At 36.3% G+C, this 17,671-nt stretch overlaps 1 protein-coding gene across 1 annotated transcript in view; it reads right to left on the reverse strand.

Annotated features, from left to right (window-relative positions):
* LOC127840623 (huntingtin-like) overlaps window positions 1-6,897 on the reverse strand; it is a 140,926-nt gene extending 134,029 nt beyond the window's left edge. The window contains exon 1 of the mRNA XM_052369034.1: window positions 6,735-6,897. The gene's annotated coding sequence lies outside the window, so the exon portion shown is untranslated. The remainder of the gene's footprint in view (window positions 1-6,734) is intronic.
* Window positions 6,898-17,671: the final 10,774 nt, after the last annotated feature.

Consider the following 17,671-nt stretch of genomic DNA (forward strand, 5'->3'; position numbering starts at 1 on the left):
CAAAACGTGTACATTTAAAAATCTGGAACCCCTGGGGTAAGCTCGAGAAAGTTGTAGGGTACGGGGGGGCAGAGCAAATTTATGATACTGCTGCCTGTGACGAGATCTACAATACTGTAACGACACTGAATTGCACTTAAGTATGTGAATAATTTCATGATTGTTCAATTAATGGATTTCTTTTTTAACATTTGACCAACAATATGTTTATTTTAGTACATACATAAAATACATAAAAAATAATCGATTATACAGGTGGATTATTGCCATTCAATCCAAACTGTTTCCTGTAATTTACAGTGTAATTGTCAGTGTTATGTATGGATATTTATGAACTATGACAACATGTTCGTCCACAGACATGATGAATTTTAACATGAATCTTGGACAAACATTTGTCAGAGCAGCAAGTACTTGTACTCGCATGAGGATGGTGCAACGGTCTTGTTAAAAATCAATCTGGTTGTCACATATTTTCGTGTCCTTAAAATATTCAATATATTGCAAGCCAATGATTTGCCTAGATAAACATATTTAAACATAAACTTGTTACTGTTAATTACAGAAGGCATATGGCTGCCATATAGCATTAGCTCAAAAATATTGTTGAACAACAATGTAATTCTATATGGACAAATTTTTGTTTTATTTCTGGTTTGACGGCCATGAAATGAGTCAATATACATGATATTTTATATTATATAGAAGATTATTATCGAAAAACAATTATTTGAAAAAATATATTAGGCAAACTAAATAACTTACACACAGTAGCGCTAGACAGCAAAATATTGAATAAAGGAAGCTGGAAAATGTCTAAAGTTGATATTGTATTTGATTGATTACACTGATGTTTACTGTATTTTGAATTTAACATACATATATGATTACTCAAAAAGGTGTTTTTTGTATTATATGGAAAGCCCCATCAAACTCCCACGGGTATTCTTTGTAAATGGGCGGGAGGGCCCCGTCAAACTCCCATTGGGGTTCATTTTAAAAATGGGAGTTTAACGGGGTCCCCCGTCAAACCACCCACGGGACACCCATCAAACCTCCAATGGGAGTTTAATGGAAATGGGGGTTTGGCGGGAGCCCCCGTAAATACCCACGGGGGAAGGAAATCTACAAACACTTTATTTTCTTAATTAAGTACATATTTCATACAATTTTGACTTGAGCATGTGTATTTGTAAACATTGGAACAGAAAACAAAGCATTCTATTTAAATTATTTTTTTTGGAAAATATAGGTAAAATTCTCCCGTCTGGAAAAATCATCCGTGGGAGAATTGCAATTCTTAACGGGGGAGCCAAAACCCCGTTGGAATTCCACGGAGGATGGCAACTTAATCATCAAATAACTCTTTTTTCCAAAAACATTTTAACTCTTTTTTTTCAAATATATGTATCTACTCATTGCCCCCTACAAATATGCAAAATTTCATAACAATTGTTCAATAAATAAAAAAAATAAGTTTGCAAATAATCTGGATTTGCAAACTTAATCTGGATACTGTTCTATGAAGAGTTCTTATCATTGACAAACATCATGCTAACTGTCACACAGTCAGTTGATCCTTCAAAGAAAGTGCATGTTGATGCTATCAAATTTTTGGGAATAGAGCTGATGATGCACCTCAAAACTTCATTTCTGAATGAGAAGGGTCACTCATGGATTATGATAACACCATCATTCCATCACATGTGTGCTCACAGCTGGCAACTGTTTGATCTGAACAAAGGCAGCTCAGTTGCAAAGTGGAGTGAGAGTCCAGTTGAAAGTTGGAACAAGCATGTTCGTTCTTTCCAAAGTGGACCAGCAGCAAGATCTCGCCAACTTTCCATAAAGGATAATATCCATGACATTTTTCGAAGAATGTCCATCATGCCACACCCCGAAATTGCATCGAGGCGCCCGCGGTCCAGTTGCTCTGTGTGCGGTGCTGTCGGACACACAGCTCGCTCATCCAAACACAAGGTGGTTTCAGTCATGACAGAGGAGGAGTCAAAAATTGCTTCACTGTATTACTGACTGGATATTACACATGTGTCAGTGCTAGACTGATGTTTTGTTTAATGTATATGACTAATATTGCAATTTTGTTACTGATATTTGTGATAGTGTGACGTTTCGTTCAATTTGTTTTACAGACATAATGTCAAGAAGTGTATGACACTAATTTTTTAAGCTTTTTATGAGATTCTTTGAATTGTGTAAATTTTTAGAACACTACTGTTATTTTTAAAAAATCTTATTTTTTTATATTATTCAATTTATAAGGTTTTCCGCACATATTGGTCAATTGCTTTCCCAATTAAAATTCATTCGAAAAAATAGGTTAGCAGGGCTCCCCCTGGCCCAAAAATTTCTGTAGCCAACATTTTAGCCCTATGGATTTTTTTGTAGCCAAATTTTAGAAACTGTAGCCAAAGTATTAGCAAAGCATTCGGAACCGCCTGTTGTAAGTATAGGCTACAGTAGTGTAAAAAAAGAAACTAAACAAAGAAGCTTTAATATGTTTATTACTATAATCATCATGTGTGCATAACAAAAATAACACAGTTGTGCAGCAAAGTACACATTAGTCATAGCCAACACTACAGCCACTTCACTTTTGGATATTGCTGCAGCCTGCGCATTTGTCATGGATGTTTTCAGACTAGACGCTTGTGAGGCCTCTTTGTGATCTGAAATAAACAAAATCAAATATGCTAAATTTCAAAACAAAAAGCTCATTTTGAAGTGTCAATATATATTAATTATGAACATAAATTATTATTGTTATTTTTAATATATTATTAACAAGGGACAAAATTGTCACAAAACCAGGTTTTCATTGTGAAAAAAAATCTGATAAAGGGAGAAAACTCAAACTGAACTTTTGAAATGAACAAACAAAATTAACCCCCTTTGTAAGTTTGTTTTAAAAAAAAATCTATTTTTAGTCGGGGCGACCTTGACATTGGAGATATTGACGTGATTCTTTCGTGCGACACACCGTCCCATGATGGTGAACAAATGTGCCAAATGATTTTAAAATCTCACAATGAATGACATAGTTATGGCCAGGACAAGCTCATTTATGGCCATTTTTGACCTTTGAACTCAAAGTGTGACCTTGACCTTGGAGATATCGACGTAATTATTTCGCCCGACACAACATCCAATGATGGTGAACAAATGTGCCAAATGATTTTTAAATCTGACAATGAACGACATAGTTATGGCCCGGACAAGCTTGTTCCGCCCGCCCGCCAGCCAGCCAGCCAGCCCGCATTCGCCAATCTAATAACCAGTTTTTTCCTTCGGAAAACCTGGTTAATAATATACAAAATATTCATGTATATACAATTTAATATTAATGATTGTCATTCTTTTTAATTACCTTTTGATTTTTCGTGTTTCGAAATGTTGTCTTTTTTCAACATACTACACCCAGATGTGAATGAATTTGATTTTTGAAACTGTATGCATATTTTGCAATACATCTTTTTTGATTTTGCATTATAATCTAACCACATGAATTCCAAAAGCCAAACATCTTTAAATGATCTATTATTAGATTTGATTTTTTTTTGAGACCGGGTCATTAGATTCGTCAGTGTCCAAAGGACGCTTATTGCCTATGGTTGCCATTATGGCAGTCACAATTTCCGTTATAGTTATATGGCAATTTGATAAAAATAAAATCCGAAACAAAATGAACTTTCTTGAATCCATTTCAGTTTTTTTGTGCTCAAATATGTCAAAGTTCATGTAAAAGCAAACTTATAAACTCTAAAGATTCAAATAGGGCACAAAAATACTATGTTGTTTAACCCTTTCCTTGACAGCCATTTAGCCAATATAAGCCTCTCCAGTTACCACAAGACCTAGCTGCCTGCTGACCAGTGGCTGATAGCCATCTTATCAATATCAGTACCCCATCTTTACAGGCATTATTGGAAAAACGCTGTTTTATGACCCTCATTGCTTTTGAACCTGATATTCTCATAAAAATTGAAATATTATTGAAAAATACTCATATGAAAGTTTTAGCTAATAAAATTTCCTTTCCTGTGGTGTAAACTGTATTTTTCTACCTTAATTGTTTGGTCAGTTATAGTCATGCAAAGTTGACCATTGTGTGTTTTACTGCGTTTCAATGCAAATCTACCTCTTTGGAAACGCAACCCTCATTGCCTTTAAACTTGATTTTCTCATAAAAGTTAAAATATTATTGAAAAACACTCAAATGAAATTTTTAGCTAATAAAATTTCCTTTCCTGTGGTGTAAACCTGTTTCTACATTATTTTATTCATCAGTTATAGTCATGTAAAGTTGACCGTTGTGTGTTTTACTGGGTTTAAATGCAAATCTCTTTCCAGCTCATATAGAAACTTTGCGAAGTTGGTGTGTTGAATCAAATTCAAATAATTATATTTTGGAATATTAATTTTTTTTTCTTACTTTCCAAACTACCATTCTTCTTTCTTGAAGATTTTTGTATTTTATAAATTCATTCTGCAAGCCTCAAAATTCATGTAAATTCTTATTAATGACTATAAAAAAACACAGAGTTTCTCAAACAACTTCATTCATTTTCAAAATCAATTATATTATTTCTTATAAAATTCTTTCAATGCTTGGTATTTCTATTACATTAATTCCCCAAATGATTTATAAACATTTATAGATACCGGTAACAATTTAATTGGATGTTGCATAATGTGCCATGAATATTCATATAATCAATTTGCATTTTGCATTTTATTACCGATCGAAATCCGGCAATGTCGGCGTCTTCAATAAGTCTCCAGTTAGTGTATTTATTTGCAAAATTCCAATTTTAGGCAGCTACTTTATTATCAAATACTCCAGTTTATAATCTGATCGCCGACATATAACTTTTTAACCCAGAAGTCGCCGACAAACCCGTGTCTTCGTGTACCAAATTACAAAACGCCGAGGTAACATGGCACGCGCGCCAACATCATCTGAAGACTACTGCTGCGTCCTGTAAACATGTTTATTTAAAGTGTCTAGAACCCGTGTTTCTTATCCCTAAATGTTAGATTAGCACGTGCGCTATTAATTATTATCTTGGTCAGTTCAAAGGCATATTGAAGACTGCCGACTGCGTCTTTGTTTAATTGCCCAATCAAGCACCGATAATCCAATATCCTGTGTATTACGAAACACAAACTTTAGATAAGCACTTGTCGTTTGTAAAAACATTTGAGTGTACATGCCATGTAACATTTCGATGTAATTCTCGTATATGATCTCGGAAACAAACATTTACGATATAATGGAATCAAACAACAATATGAATGAAATCGATTTACACCCAAATCATATTATATCCCTATGGAACGTGTTTATTTTTGCGGCATTTTTAACAGGTTATTAATACGTTTTCGGAAAATGTCCAAATTAAATACGGTTCGAGAATAGCAGTTATTTTAGGACATTACGAAATGCCCGAAGCGCACACATCCCGGAACGTGATTTACGCATGTCAAATGGTAAACCCTCGTCTTGATTGGTCGCCAATTGCATCATAACTTTAAATAGCAACATTACCGGATGTTTACTCGACAGTTTAGAAAAATGATGAACGTAGGTGTACATGCATTTCTGTTACACATAAAACATCATTTTAAGCATTTAAATAGCAAATTAAATCGTGCCTCGTAAAAACGCGTATATATCAGGTAATAGATAGGGTAGTAGAAATGCGTAGATAACAGGGAATCGATACAGGCGTAGATACGTGTATTTGACAGGGAATCGATAGGGTTGTAGAAACGCGTACCTGTCAAGGAAAGGGTTAAAAAAAATCATCTAAAAAGGTCAATCTGCCTTGATTTTATGTTTATTCAAATTTCACTTGCTTTTTTTGTTTTACGAGCGACAGGTGCAAAGAAAAATAAGATTAACAGATAATCTATGGATTACTGTCTAATCAAATAGCCATAAAAAAGAACCATTTGATATTTTAACCTCTAGTTTTTTGCATTTCAACCACTGAAGTTTGTATTATGAGAAATAGTAAAAAGTGAAAAAAAAAATTCTCATGCTGGGCGCAGTGTGCGTAGACGTATCGGTATGGCCATGTGTTTTTTTCGTAAATGCGTAAAATGGATATTTAAGTCGTTATTGTACGTCCAGTTTATAAAAATAAATGCGTAAATCTTCATGAAAAAGGCGCATTTACGGCTGTACGGCCCTTATCTGGAGCTCTGACTTTCCATGTACTGCAGAACATCTTCTATAAATAATATTGAGGAGTTGATGATTTATGGATTGCTACATGTATACAATGCAGTTAACAGAAGGGGAGGGTCCCAAATCAAAATGTATGATGATTTCAATGTTAATTTCTGGAAAATTTTGTGTTCTGTGAAATAAACTATAATTGCAAAAAGTAAATATCTTCTAAAATAACACATCACATACTGATTGGGGGTCAAAAGACCTGAAAGGAATTTCGCCCCATACCAGAATGAGATACAAGTAGTCAATTGTCTAATACCCGGCAAATATTACCAATAACGTAGCATAATAGTTGCAAAGGGCTAAACACTTTTTCTAATGTAAATCAATATATATGTATACGTTTATCTTATTGTGACATAATAAAATACAAAGTCAAGAATGTGACATGACATTGATAACGGTGTCCGAAAATGACCATATCCGAAACAGTTCCAATTGCAATCGATACTGTTACTTCAGTACTGCTCACCTAACAACGTATCGCTAGTAATGAAAAAGCTTCGAATTCTTTAGATCAGCATTTCAGTATTAAATGTGTCATGCGACAAACTTTGTCGCATTTGCCATTGTAGAAAATTACATTATTTATTAAGTATCGGAACGGAAATCACGTGAGCAAACGAACAATTGTAAGGCAATACTCTACTACATGACACGGTTACACATCAGCTGTACTTGTCTTGTCATAGCCTTAATTTTTTATTCAACATTCGCAAATGTAACAACTCAATACAGTTGAAATGTAGCTTACTATGTTACTTAAAATTGGTGCTCTGCATGTTTGTTATTTATTTGGTATGCTTTACAGCGTCGTAGCCACGCTGAGGCACACCGAGGCAGTTGCCTCGGCTAAATTTTGCAGAGCCATGTTGAGATTACATTGAAAAAAAAGGAAAATTAATGTCAAAGAATAAAATCTATATAAGAAATTGAGGCAATTTAATGAATTTTAGGCACTCATATTCACAAACATATAATATCATTGAGTACAATAGGTTCGTGTTGAGGCAGATATTATTATTTCAATTTCAGCGTCGTAGCCACGCTGCAAATCAAATACCGATAGGTAAAAGTACGCTAATTCTGATACGGTTAAGTGTACAATTTCCGCAAAAAAAAAAGAATCGTGATTAATTCTGAACAATCTGTTCCAAATAATATTAATAACTAACTGATTAAATGGTCATTTGTACGGTGATGCACATGGCTGAATGATCGATATTCTACTGAAATCTTGAAAAAAATAATACATTTTTTTATGTTAATATAACTGTACACAAATGTTAGTTAATAAATAAATATCCAAAGAGATATAACCGCTTTCAACACGTATTTATAAACTTTTACGACGTGTGTGATGCTAGCCTTTTTAGCAAGTTTAGTACATAGGTTGAATCATGAATCCTATTTAGTCCTTTTAGCACCCTTTTAGCCTAATTAGTATATTTAACACGTTCAGTACAGAGGTTGGAAAATACATGATAATTAGCCTATTAAGTTTATTTAGCAGCCTTTTCAGCCTATTAAGGAGGTTTGGTACATTTTTTGAAAAAATAAATCCTAAAAGCATATGTACCAGTAGTTTTCGCCTATTAAGCGACGTAAGCAAGTTCAGTACATGTCTGTTATAAAATACATCCTATTTAGCATATCAAGCTTATTTTGCAGCCTTTTAACAAGTGTATTAAATAAGTTGAAACAAACATCCTATTAAGGCTATTTAAAAACCCATTCAGCCTATGCAGTCTATTTTGCTTTTTAGCAATCGTATTGAATAGGTTGAACCATTCATCCTATTATTAAATGTAAGCCTATTTAGCAAGCCATTTGCATTATTTACACAACCAGTTTGTATGAACTGTTAAGTGCCCCTTTCGAACAAACAAGAGTTATCCCAAGGAAGTGACATAGCGCACGCTGATCTTCCTTCGGCTGCCTGTCGGGCTGTTCTAGTTTCGGCCCAGGGTTTTAGTTAGGGAGACGGAAAACTACAACGGGCGAGGCATGGTATGGTATTGCGCAAGGGGGGGTTAGAGGGTTAGGGTTAGGGTTTGGGTAAGTGTTAGGGGTCGAGTTAGGGTTTGGGTTAGCCTAAACCCAACCCTAACCCTAACCCGACCCCTAATCCTAACCCTTACCCTAACCTTTTTTTTGGGGTTATCACCCCTGACCATGCCTCGCCCGTTGTAGTTTTCCGCCTCCCTTTTAGTTAGGGTTGTCGTCAGGAGGACGTTCATCAAGCCTATTAAGCGCAGCTTACGCAATATCTACGGCAAGTCGATATGCAACTTTAAGGGCCCCTTTTGGAAAACAAGAGGAAGAAACATAGTGCACGCTGATCTCCCGGCGGCTGCCTGTCGTGATTACCTTCTTTCGGCTCGGAGTTTTAATTATGATCGGCATCAGGGGGACGTACATGAAGCCTTTTAAGCGTATTATGCGATATATCGACGACGAGTTGGTATGCACCTTTAAGGGCCCTCTTCGAACAAACAAGAGTTATCCCCCGGCATCGACCTATTGCAATCATATCTCCCGCCGGCAGCGTGTCGGGCTGACCTAGTTTCGGCGCGGGGTTTTAATCACGGTCGGCGTCAGGGACGCGTTGATACAGCCTATTAAGCGTAGTATGCGATAGATCGACGACGAGTGGCTATGCATTTTTAAGGGCCCCTTTCGGACAAACAATAGGTATCCACCGCAATCGACCTAGTTTGCGCTGATCTCCCGTCGGTTGCCTGTCGGACTTACCTTACTTTCGGTTCAAGGGTTTAATTAGGGTCAGCGTCAGAGGGACGTTCATGCAGCCTATTTATTGTATTATGCGCTTTAACCAAGGCGAGTGGGTATGCACTTTTAAGGGCCCCCTTTCGAACACACAAGAGTTATCCCCCGGTAGCGACCTATTGCAAGCATATCTCCAGTTGGCTGCGTGTCGGGTTGACCTAGTTTCGGCTCGGGTTTTTAATAAGGGTCGTCATCAGGGGACGTACATACAGCCTATTTAGCGCATTATGCGATACATCGACGACGAGTGGGTATGCATCTATAAGTGTTTTTTTTTCGGACAAACAAGAGTTTTCCCCCGGAATCGACCTAGTGAATGCAGATCTCCGGTCAGCTGCCTATCGGGCTGACCTTATTTCGGCCCTTGTTATAATAAGGGTTGGTGTCCGGGGGACGTATTGACAGCCTATTTAGCATATTATGCGCTATATCTACGGCGAGTGGGTATGCACCTGTAAGGGCCCCTTTCGGACACAAACGAGTTATCACCGGTATTGACCTAGTGCACGCTGATCCCCAGTTGACTACCTTTCGGGCTGACCTAGTTTTGACCCAGGGTTTGATCAACCCTATAAAGTTTCACACCTTGATAAACCACCTGATCACATCTCAGAAAGGTGTAACGTGCCTTTAGCTAAAATAAAAAAAAAATAAAAAAGTAGTTGTGCAAAGATTGGCACTGTAATTGTATTTAATACAGCAATTATCAGCTTATTCACACAACTGAAGCATTGCGTCGAACTGATAATGTATGATTAAAAAAAGAATACTTTACACATTTTGTGATTTTAAGTCTGCATTAACTGTAGTCCTATGAGCTAACCCTAGGCTTGAAAGCGTATGCAACGTATAATTATTATATAAAAAGAATCGCTGAATGATATTTGGATGGCACCAGTCGAAGTTTTACGAATCCTTTAAACGTTAACACACACCTAGTGATATAGATTTTTTAGTTTGGCCGCACACTGTCAGATCGTCGATGGTATTTTTTTTACTTGATCGGACGTAGGTTCTTTCGAATAAGATCGTGGCGACAAATTATGCAACGAAAGGCACTAAGTCATGTTCAATAGAATGATACATGAAAAGCAAGAGTTTAGAAACCCCACTTATCACCCGGGTACAAACAACGCTGGTCCTTTATATCAACCAATTAAACAAAGATAGCTTACTTTAAATAATAACGATTCACACGGTGTGTAACTTAAAAAGGATCATAAAGGGTCAGCTTTATTTGTACCTGCAGATTAGTGTGTTTTCCCAAAAAGTTCCCTTTCCGGGATACACATATTATCGTCAAGGTATCGGACGGCAAATGGTACAGTCATCCAAAGGCCCTTATTTTACGTGCGGCGGTAAACCCTATTCATCTTTTAGTGAATTTCATTGGCAATATTCCTGCATGCGCGACGACCCTCACATTCACATCGGTACATTTATACTGTTATAAAGATTGAAATATATATAAAGAAGTGGATCTGCGAATGATGCGGTTGACATGCTGCACCGTACGTCAGTCGGTTGTTGTGAATTATGTAGTTAACTGTAAACAACCCCGAATATACTGCCAGAAAAGAAAACAAGAAATATCTTTAAAAAAAAGATATTCGACGTATATCCTGACTTTGAAATAAAGGTAGAAAATTGACGTTTCTAATTTATTAAATTAAAAACAAAGTTTTTAGTATTGCTGTGCTCTTTTTCACTAAATAGTCGCATATCCACCGCGTGAAATGTTTGTTATGAAGTGCACGAATATTAAACCACATAACAGTGTTCGTAGATACAAACACATTTTACTACGTGAGATCACATCACATGGTTTATCATGAATTTATTTCTTCGTCATCGAACCATGTGGTATGTTGATATTTAATTAAGACGCAGTTTTCTTTGCACACATTCAAATAACACGGTTACATTCGTGTCACGCGAAAATGGGTCTTATGGCATATGCGGAAAGCGTAGCTTGAGCCCAGCCTGCGCACTTACGCAGTCTGGTCAGGGGCTACGCTATCCGCTATAAAAAAAAGCACGCAATGTATCGTGATATCTCCCGAGTAGCCTTTTCAGTATGCATGTTCTGACAAGACTGCGCGGATGCACAGGCTGCGCTGGAGCCACGCTGGCAGCATATTGCATAAGACCCATTTTCGCATAATGCGGATCTTAAAAAAATAATATTGCGTCTTGTAAATGGAACATCAAACCAACATGCATTCCGATAGAAAATTGAAGTCACACTGTCTTATTTATACCAAACTGACCATTGTCGGTAGCTCTGGCTTTCATACGTCACACATGTGTGGCTAGATAATTAAACGATTTCCCTTTTACCATGGATACTAATATTTCTTTTTTTTTCTCACAATACAAGACACATGTCATTTACCGATAGGTTTTCACGATATAAAAGAACATGATACTACTTTTCATAATAAAATACTAAAACAAAAACATAAACTAAAATCCTTCCAGATCTCAGCGTCGTAGCCACGCTGAGGCACGCCGAGGCAGTTGCCGAGGCTAAAATTTGCAGAACAATGTTGAGATTACAAGGAAAAAAAGAAAACAATATTTTAAAGAATAAAATCTTTATAAGAAATTGATGCAATTTAATAAATTGTAGGCGCTATGATATTCACAAACAAATATTATCATTAAGTACACTTGGTTCATGTTGAGGCAGATAATTATTTTAATCCCCTTTTATTAGCTCACCAGATATCTCAGGTGAGCTTTTCTGACCGGTCTTTGTCCGTCGTCCGTCCGTCCGTTAACATTTGTTGGTAAACACTCCAGAGGCCACATTTATTATCCGATCTTCATGAAACTTGGTCAAAAGCTTCGTCCCAATGAAATCTCGGTCGAGTTCGAAACTGGGTCGTGCTGGGTCAAAAACTAGGTCACTAGGTCAAAAAAAGAGAAAAAACTTGTAAACACTGTAGAAGTCACATTTCATGCCCAATCTTCATGTTACTTTGTCAAAATGTTTGTCTTCAATGTTTGATATGTTGGTTGAGTTCAAAAGTGGTTCCGTTCCTTTGAAAAACATGGCCACCAGTGGGTGGGGCAGTTTTACTTATATGGCTTTAGAGAAACCTTGTTAACACTCTAGAAGTCACAATTTTGGCCCAATCATCATGAAAGTTTATCAAAACATTGGTTTTATTGATATGTGGGACGAGTTCGAAAATGGTCCTGATCGGTGAAAAAACATGGCCGCAAGTGGGCGGGGCATTTTTCTCTATATGTATATAGTGAAAACATGTGAACACTCTAGAAACCACATTTTTCGCCCAAGTTTCATGAAATTTGGTCAGAACATTTGTTTCCTTGATACGAGAGTGAAGTTTAAAAATGGTTCCGGTCAATTGAATAACATGGCTGCCGGGGGGGGGCAGTTTTCTTATATTTATATAGTAAAAAAAAGCTTGTGAACACTCTAGGAGTCCATTTTTTGCCCAAATCTTAATGAAACTTGGTGAAAAGATTGGTTTTATATATATCTCAGATGAGTTTGCAAATGGTCCGGATGGGTCAATAAACATGGCAGCCAGGGGGTGGGGCAGTTTTCCTTATGTGACTATATAGAGAAACCTTGTGATCGAACTCTTTAGAAGTCACACATTTTGCCTAATCATCGTGAAACTTAGTCAATACATTGGTTTTATTGATTTCTTGGACAAGTTGGAAAATGGCTCAGATCGGTGAAACACACTTTTTAGCTCACCTGATTGCTCAGGTGAGGTTTTAGGATTGGTCTTTGTCCGCTGTCCGTCCGTCCACATTTGGTTTGTAAACACTCTAGCATTCACATTTCTTTAGCATTCTTTATCAAAGTTGCTGAAAGATCTCAGTCAAGTTTGATGATGAGCAAAATCACATAATTAATGCCATAATTATTTTCTTTAGATTGTCGAAATTTTCATTATTTTATACAAAATCTTTGTAAGTAAAGTTTGATGTTTGGTAAGGGGGGTCAACTCAAAATATAGGTTACCATTTCAAATCTTACAAAACAAAAACACTCCCTACGCCAGAGTTTTGGTTCAATAATGATTAAACTTGACCAGGATGTTTGTCTTGTCAATATCTAGGTCAAGTTTGACATTAGGTAAAGATTGAATGAAACGACTCCTCTCAGGCGAGCGAACTAGGGCCATCTTGGGCCTCTTGTTATTGTTAAATTTGAGTTGCAATGCTATGAGGTTAAATTTTATTTACACTTGTATGTATCATGAATATTGCTGGGCAAAGTTTGAGGTAGAGCGCTCTAAAACCGGTTTAAACCTCCAATGCTTTGCATTGACCGTTCCAAGGCGGCGACCCTAGCTTTATTCGTATATGTGTTTATGTTGTTTTGTATTTTGCTGTTTTGTACTGTTTTGGCAATTGGTCACTTGCCTTGAAGAAACATTACTATTCAAAATCAACGAAAATTTCGAACAATTGTTCGTAAAATAAACTTAACCAATTAAAAATCAGTTTTCCTTATGGCAATTGCCGAAATTTCAACGTCAGATGTGGTCTGGTAAAATAGATGTTTGTAGATACAAAATGCTCGTTTTTATTATTGCTTTGCATATCTATTCATACGACACATGAACACTAAATGGTGTTCGTGTGTCGTATGAATAGACATATTCGCGGGAATTAATTGTGGCCACAAAAAAAAATAAAAACGAGCATTTTGTATCTTCAAAAATCTATGTAATCATACCACATCTAGCGTTGAAATGTTGGCTATTGCTAGAAGGAACACCAATTGTTAAGGTGTTAACTTTATTTTACAAAATACTTAACGAAATTTTCGTTGATTTTGAGCGTTTAAGAGACTTTAAATAAAGGACCAACTAATTGTATATAATCGGAATTAAATACTGCTCCAGCAGCTGGAGTTGCACTTCTTTATATTGTAAATAAAACAAATAATTGTTTGAAGTCATTCTAATTTTCTATTCAAAGAAAGAATTCATGCCTTTTTATTACTTAAAGTCTCTATAACGCTCAAAACGCCCGGTAGTATTTACGCTGCCATTTACTAAGCTGTTCACATGCAATAATCCATACATTCAATAGTAGATTTACAATAAATTGGTTTGCACAGGTCATTTAACGGTCCTTCGCCGGGACGCTTGAATTTCGAAATCAGAGTCAGCGGTGCGCTTAAACTTTTACAGATTAGTGTATGTTTGCACCTAGCCCTTCTTCAGATCAAATCGGTATCGACTTCGCCGAATATTTTGAGTTTCTCAACTAAAGCCCGACTAAAGACGGAGCGTCTATGTATTGGAAAATCGATATTAGCCAATTAGAGCGCATTCTTTGCATGAGCGTCAACACTAGTAGGCAGTCAAATCCTGCAGTCAAATCATGCATATAACAAGTGACGTAATTGCCATAAGTGTTTGATTATGTAACAGTTTGTTGGCTTTGTTTTCTACCAGGCCCATCGGTACCTACGGTGTACAGATCAACGATGAAACCTCGGCAAGTTTCTTAGAAGACTGGTTATGGCAACCGAATGAAATCTTCTTGGAAATTGTGCATTTCATGCATAATATGGTTAAAACATGTATTCGACTCGTAAAGAGTTTCAACAAATTATCGTTAAATTCGTTACACACAGCTATACATGTTTTGTTCAATTCTTCAATGAGCATAATTGTCCCCTTATGGTTTGCGCTCTGTCTGTCTGTCAGTCCGTCACACTTTTCTGGATCCTGCGATAACTTGAAAAGTTTTTTATATTTTGTCATGAAACTTGAGACATGGACAGATGGCAATATGAAGATTATGCACGATATTTCAATTCGTCCATATGTCAAGAATTCTGGTTGTTATAGCAACAAATAGACTAGAAATATTGCTGAAAATGGTGGAGTTTCATTGGTAGGGGACTTTTATTGCTTGGTCTTGTTATTTTATTTTGTAATCCGAAACACGCTATCGAATGTTAACGTCAGATTAATAAATGCTAGCTTAAAATAACCAGAGCTTCATGTATAGTTAGTTTCTGTATTTCAATACAAGCGCGCACAAATGACATGTACAACGTCTAGTGTTGGTGTATTTATTGTATAAAATCGGGAACAGCTCGTCAGCCGATAACGCGTGTTCAGTTGGGAAACCCCCCATCCCGATTGGACGTTATTTCATCAAAACTTTAAATAGTCACATGTGCTTAAATTCATTTGATACTTAATAAAAATGGCGAATGTTTGTGTTTATGAAATTCTTGAGCACTTTTATCCTTAATATTTACCAGAATTTGCTTTTTAAAAATGGAATATACGGGTTAATCGGGTAAGGAATAGCGACGGGAAACGAAATACAATAAGTATGTAGTAATATAAGTATGTAGTAATTGAGTTTGATTGATACGGACATTGTGTACACACCGGTCTTACTGACCTGTGTACTAACGCGAAAGGAATTGTGGGTAGCACTTCTTTTACGAATGAAAAGTGAAAGAGAAAGAAGGTCAGGTAATTGTGTAATAATCGCTATCATTCTTGACAGAGATTCAAAATCACATTTAAACATAATTAAATAACATTTCTTTTAACAAGATTCCGTTTTAAACACACAATAAAAAACGAATTTTCTTTGATTATTGACATGTTCATTCCTACGCAGAACTACTACTTAGGCGGAATCATAATTCCCCAAACCAGGGGAATGTGATGCGTCTAAGCATAGAGGTGACAATAACGTAGTGACGTCACCATCTATGTATAGAATCAGGGACCTATACAAACAGTTTGTATAGGTCCCTGATAGAATGTGATACGGATGTATTGGGGAATCGATTAGTTGCAATAATCCTAGCTACTGACCTACCTATGTACTCATAAAAGCTCCTATCATTTAAGAAAAACTAGGGAATCGATAGACTTGGGATTGTGCGTTACTATGCCTGCAGGGGTAAGAACAATTTAAAAGGATGATGTTATGAATGACTGTTATAGCTTTTTGAATAGTCATTACCCAACAAATAACGTCAAAAATAAATGTTTAAAAAACCTTTACGTATGGGGGCCCCGGCTGCCCACCAAAACCCATAATAGTAATGGTCCCGGGGAGTCTGAAAAATGTCCTGTGGAAAACACAAGTGCATATGAAACAATCCATTTATTCAATACTAGATATGCACTCAGCCATGCAAATGCATTAATCAATTCACTCAGAAATGTATATCCATAGAAATGTATATGTCGATTAACATAGAAATGCATATTACATAATCCATTCACTCCACATGGCATATATAATAAGCCATTCACTCAGATGCGCACATGTAATAATAATTTCACGCCGTAGTGTATAGTTAACTATCCGTTCGCTCAATAGTGCATACTTATTAATCCAGTACAGCAATTGGTTATTCACGCAATAATGCTTATGCTCAATTCACGCAATAGTGTATTTGATATCACCCATCCACGTAATAGCTGTTATGCAATCATCCATTCACTCTGTTGTGCATATGAAAACATTTACTATGCAGTGAATGTGCAAAGGTATATTTATACAGATCATTGAGGTCTAAAATCAAGTGAAATCTACTATTGAAACCGGTCATCTGCATCCAATTATCCTACCCCCACACACTCGTGTATGAATTCTAGAATTATGAGTGTCGTGTAAGTACATAACTGAAATCAAGATAAAATTTCGAAGTGATCTTTTTATCTGAACTAAAATCTATATGTATTTTAGGATATCACTTGTGTAAATAAGCCATTCATCTTATTGGGTTAACCCTTATTTAATGTAACACGTATGCATTCCACGTATGAAACTTACAAAGGGACGTGTCTACAGATTTTCCTGTTTTTGAAAAACAAAGTTAAATTAATAAACTAAGACAACTGCTATTTTGGAAGTTTAATATAATTATAATTACAAATGAAATTGACTGCCGTATGGTTCGTGCCGGGGACCTCTAGAAGCAAAAGCTTGCTACGTACCAGTTTGCAATGCACGCTTCTGAAGTTGGTTGGTTGTTTACATTTTATATCGTGTTTGCTTAATTATCGAAAAAAAAGTAGCAAGCGCTTCATTTCAATTTTCCGATGTTGATTGATGACTATAACTAAATTAAATTCATACGTGTTTTTTGATTGTATGATAATTTACTTCAAATTAATATTTTACCGTGCTGTGAACAAGCTGTGTATGGCTACTCGTGCTCCATTGGTAATTGTCGGCTGAGGTAATACTACAAAGTACCCCGGGTACGCAAAATACACTTAAAAGTCCCCAGCAGTATAGCCGAGTGCCTTTAAGCGTATTTTCCGTACCTAGATAGCTGGTTGCATACTGAAGAATTCTCGAGTACTTTAAAGTAGTACCTGAGCGGAAAACATCGATTGAATGCTATTCTGTGTCACCATACAATTGCGTTTGTTAGCGATGTGACTCAACATTAAACAATATAGAGCTGTGCGGAGTAAAGTGAAGATCGGATACTAGGGTAACGCCGCAAATGTTGCAATTAGATTATAGGCTTTTTTACACATCATGTCAGTTGAATTTCTCTAAAAAACATTCATAAACACGTCGGGAAATAGTCATCATAACTCTTAATGAATTAAACATGTTATCAAG

Source organism: Dreissena polymorpha, chromosome 8 (assembly GCF_020536995.1).
Source record: "Dreissena polymorpha isolate Duluth1 chromosome 8, UMN_Dpol_1.0, whole genome shotgun sequence".
NCBI lineage: Eukaryota > Metazoa > Mollusca > Bivalvia > Myida > Dreissenidae > Dreissena > Dreissena polymorpha.